This window comes from Mytilus galloprovincialis, chromosome 6 (assembly GCF_965363235.1).
Source record: "Mytilus galloprovincialis chromosome 6, xbMytGall1.hap1.1, whole genome shotgun sequence".
NCBI classification, from domain to species: domain Eukaryota; kingdom Metazoa; phylum Mollusca; class Bivalvia; order Mytilida; family Mytilidae; genus Mytilus; species Mytilus galloprovincialis.
This window is the reverse complement of record NC_134843.1, coordinates 27,732,927-27,738,090: the sequence shown is the minus strand read 5'-3', so window position 1 is coordinate 27,738,090 and position 5,164 is coordinate 27,732,927. Positions and strand designations below refer to the sequence as shown.

The 5,164-nt window shown below is 31.6% G+C and overlaps 1 long non-coding RNA gene across 1 annotated transcript; it reads right to left on the bottom strand.

Moving 5' to 3' along the window:
* Positions 1 to 626: 626 nt before the first annotated feature.
* On the bottom strand, positions 627 to 4,009 carry LOC143078070 (uncharacterized). Its single transcript, XR_012979033.1, has 4 exons — positions 3,842 to 4,009; positions 2,812 to 2,906; positions 1,859 to 1,953; positions 627 to 818 (listed from the first exon to the last, which is right to left on the bottom strand). It is a non-coding gene; the product is annotated as an uncharacterized LOC143078070 (long non-coding RNA).
* Positions 4,010 to 5,164: the final 1,155 nt, after the last annotated feature.

Sequence of the window (5,164 nt, the reverse complement as noted above, 5' to 3'; positions counted from 1 at the left end):
GATATAAATCTCAGTGGCAATCATACCATATCTCATTATAATTATAAGCATTCAATGTAATGATTACTTTTCAGAATCTTAAGGTACACTCGATAGTGTTCTTTCTTCATTCTCTTTGGTTTTAATATTAAAATGCAATTTTTAGGATAAGTGTTTTTAGTTTCAAATTGTATTTTTTTAAGCAGGTTTTATGTCAGAAATAAACAATGTAAAACGAAATACAACAAATAGCTACAGCTAATTTATTTTCATGGTATTGTCAGAGGCGGATTTAGAGGGGGCCAGGGGCCCCTGGCTTCCCCTTTTTTGGAAATAAATTTGGTTGATTATATAGGGAATCACTGAAGCATGACTGGAGTGGGCCGTACCCCCTCTTAGGCAGTCAGTGGGCCCCAACTTATGAAAATTTCTGGATTTGCCACTGATTGTGTGATAAAGTGCTTATTAATGTACTGGAAACAAATAAGAAATATCTATTTTACATCACTCAAACACCATACCAATTGTCTATTTAAACTTTAAAAAAATACTTGTACTTCATTCAGCAATGATCTTTGTCATTTGTTTTTTCACCATTCTACTCCATTAATAACAAAAAAGGCTTTTTAGAAAATCATACAAGCAAAATAACAAATGCAATTTATTAAGAAATGAGAGGCATTGACGACCAAGATGATAATTCTATGGATGCTGTAATGTATTATACATGTATGACACTACAATGTAGTATGGACATCAATTACAACTATTGCACAAGTATTGTAAGCACAGTTGGTCAAATGGTGTCTACTCTTGTTTCTTTATTTCTTCACTAGTATCTGAAAAGCAAAGTAAATTCTGTGGTTATAATCAGACTATACAACATTTTTGGTAATGGATAACATGAAGTGGCTAATTGTTATTACATGTACAATTGTTACAGAAATATTTATATTTTAAGAGTTTTACCCACAATCCTGTACCAAAATGTTCAGGGAATATTATAACAAGTTTATATGTTTGACAAAATGCTCAGAACTATACAACTATACTGGTAATCGTTACTAGTTTACAGGAAACAGAAATATGAAAATTATACAAAGTTATTTTCTATGTGAAACTTTACATTGAAAATCATTGTGTACAAATAATCTTTATTCTATACCAAGTATGGCTAATTTGACAGAGGTACAGAATGAGACTGTTATGAACTATAAATCATATACAAGCAGTGTATGTTCACTTTTAACACCTGATATAACCTGGGTTTTAAGAGGGTTGTATTGTGTTTGTAGTCCATACAATAACTCTTAAACAGAGAAACATTCCTTTTGTTTTTCAACACATCTATGTCATGCATTTGTTTCAATTTTTCTGTTTTTGTGAATTGTTTTTTTTTTACTCTCGCTTTCTGACGTTCCATTTAAAATATATACTGGTTGTAAAAAAATATTATATTTGATGGAGAATATCTATAAGTGTTAACTTACTTATCTTAATATAAAAAAAATTCAGGATATCAAGCACAACAAAAGGAGGCTATATTTAACTAAAATCTGGGTTTAATCCATTATTATATTTTACTAAACTAACATAACAATAATGTATGTAAGTTAAACAACAAGTGCCCATCCATGGAAGGATAAATATAACAGATGAAAAAAAGTAGATTTTTCAACTATAGCTAATAAAGTTAAATTTATACTTAATCAATAATCAACTGATAGAAGCCAATTGAGAATTTCACTAACATTTACATTGCAATTAACCCCACCCCACATTATAACTTTGGATCTCTAAGTGTCTTCCCTGGTCCCAATATGCATGCATGTATGTTTAAATGGAAAAGCCTTAAAACAATATGTTGTGTATGTGTTACCTGGTAGATTAATTTGACCTGTCACCATCATCAGGACTGTTGTTCTTTTTCTTCCAAGATGAAATACATGTTTTGTATGGCTGCAAAGCCTTTTGCTGAAATATAATTAGCTCAAGTTTAATAAAATGCAATTTGTGTGAGGCCAATGTCTACAAAACTATACATTTGTTTAGAAATTTTACTGAATAAATTAATTTTGCAAAACTAAGAAACAAATTCAAGTAGATATGCAAGGTTCAAAAACATTTAGTCTGACTTCATGTATCTGTATCGGAATAAAACCAAAGAAATTATTTTTCTTATTGGTAATTCATGTCGTACCGGTATTAGGGTGCCAAAAAAATATTCTTAAAAAAACCATTGGTACAATATATTCAAGATATATTTCATATGCTAAAAAAAAAAAAAGTCAAAAAGTGATAAAAAATATCATGCATATAGTGTATGACATTTAAAGTTAAGTTCACATATGTCCGAGGAACATGTCAGTAACTGCTAGTAGTCCTTTGTAAATTTTTTCATCGTCATTTTGCTTAGTTTGGTTTGTTTCCTATTCTGACATAGGACTAAATATGACTTCTTTAAACTGAGATTTAATGTGCCTATTGTTTTTGTTTTTCTACAATGGCTAGCTGGATAGGTTGAGATCTTGCAAAACATGTTTAACCCCTACACATTTTTTCGCATGTCCCAAGTCAGGAGCCTCTGGCCTTTGTTAGTCTTGTATGATATTTAATTTTAGTTCATTTATATATTTCGGAGTCTAGTATAACATTCATTATCACCTTGACCCCATGTTACCAGGAGTAGTACACATTTTTGTTAAGGTGGCAGCTCAGTGTTTTGTAGATCCATTGGTGGTCTTTGGCTGTTTTCTGCTCTTTGGTCAGGTTGTTGTCTCTTTGACACATTCCCCATTTCTATTCTCAATTTTTTATTAATAATAAAATTACCCAATGACAGTCAGTTATATGTGAGGCCTCTTCGTTCCCCTATATACATTTGTACTAGGTTTGTATTCTCCAGCCATTCAATACAGATAACTGACCTGGAAAAGATATAATATGTCAGTATTTTACTATTTCAGATGCAACTCAATGCAGATACTTTATGCATAGATTACAATGTACATAGATTATAGATAGTTATAATATACTGTATTCTGTTGGTCATATTTATTTCATTCTCAATACTAATCAGCCTGTTATGGCAATCAACAATTGTTACAACGGTAAATCTGTATTTGTTTAATTGTTAGTTTCATTAAGTTCATTCTAAATTCTAAATGGCATAATCCATATAGCATGAGGATAAATTGTCTTATTGTAAGAAGAATTTCATATTCTCTTGCACCGTCCCTTGATGATCTTTGCTGGTTGGACACAGAATCTATAATCTTAAAAATATGCTTTTAAAATATATTTTAAATAATTTAGGAGTTTGACTCATCTGCATAAAGTACAAGAAGGGACTTCCCTTTAAGCATCAATTCTTGGTGCTTACTGCAGATTAGTCATATTAAATATCCTTGTGATTTGCAGTATAACTCAAGAGTCAAATGTTTTGGTAGTTTTGGGTTTTTTATATATTGAGATTTCAGCTGAGATTACTGTGTTGTCTCAGATTTCATTGATCGATGCATGAGGTAAAATATTTAAAACTACAAACCTAATACAAACTGTCAAATATTTTATTTTTATGATACTAGTTGTCAGTGGCGGATCCAGAAATTTTCAAAGTGGGGGCCCGCTCCATTCACGCTTCAATGATTCCCTATATAAGCAACCAATTTTTTTTCTCAAAAAGGGGAGGCCAGCCCCCCCCCCCCCCCCCCCCCCCCCCCTAAATCCGCCTCTGGTTGTTATGATTTTGCAAACTAATCCTTGGTTGCATAAAGGTGTACAAAAACAGTAGGTTGTAACAACCATGGATAAGTTTGCACCCCCCCCCCCCCCCTTTTTTTGTTTTGTGTTAAAAAACTACCTTTTCCCTATCCTATTAAAAGAGACATTCGTAAACATGAACCTTGATAAGTTAATTGTCTATTTTCCATGCTGTTTAAACGTTTCATTTTACACTGAACCTCACAACTCTGATCAACTCTGGTCAACCACTGCCGCATGTTATCGTCCATATAATTTCCTGAAGTTTTTCCTTCCGGGAACATGTAGTCAAGGTCATTACCTAATTTTAAAACGCCATCTATGAACGAAATCCAAAGACACTAAAATCCAGACGCTATATTCATAATGCGTCTGGGTGATCGAGACTACGTTTACAGTGGGTTTTTTGTTTATATATTTTTTATCTCCCTTTGTCAGGGGAAGTTATTAAGGTTTTTTGTGTGAAAAAAAATCCTTATTTCAACAAAAGATTTTCGTTTTTTTAATCTTTTAACGTTATTCTTGGCTGTTCAAAATTAACCTTACTTTTCTATATTTCTGATTTAAGATGCATCATCCGATTCAGAAAGAAATGTGTATCAAGTGATAAGGTTGTTCAAGTATGCATATGCTGCTACCTGCACAATTAAATTCCATATTCATAAATGGATTCTCATGGGATTGATATAAAGAAATTGTCAGAATCTTACATTGATTTCTTTGTTTACTTAATGGTGTAAAAGACAATCAAACTTAATATTTAACAAAAAATGAAGACATTTAAGTTGATCAAAGGTTTGCTTTGCGTAGACATTTAACTGATATAAAAGATAGTTGAACAAAATGTGCGATAGCAGTTTAAAAAAATGTTTGAAAGGGGGAATTATAATTTCTATAAAGATATTAAACATTTGAACGTGTGACATTATACCGGAATTTGAAAAAAAGGAGCGAAAAGCCTTGTTTTTATTATTTCACTGCTGTAAATACATTTTCCTTCGCTGACGCATTGTTTGTATTGCTCCCCATCATCCCCTATGACATATTCATTATATCTCAACATTGTTTTCCTTGTTTCAGTGAGTGGTTTATTGACATCTGAACAAGGAAAACACTGGCTTCCTGGAAAAGTAATTTGTCATCGCAATAATATAAACTTATATTATGACCGACAATTTAGGTTGAACATAATTAGATGAGAGGGAGTTATCAGTCGTACAAATGTTTTCAAATACTTTTTTAATAAAGATGCATCGCACAGCTATCACATGATATGTATAGCATCGTGGAATTACTTCATACATATCGTATTCTACTTTATCTAGATTTTATCCTCATGTGTTAGGTGATCGATATAAGTGAACTTTTTTTTTTTTTTTTTTTTTTTCTCTTTTTTTTTTTTTTTTTTTTTTTTGCTAGAATA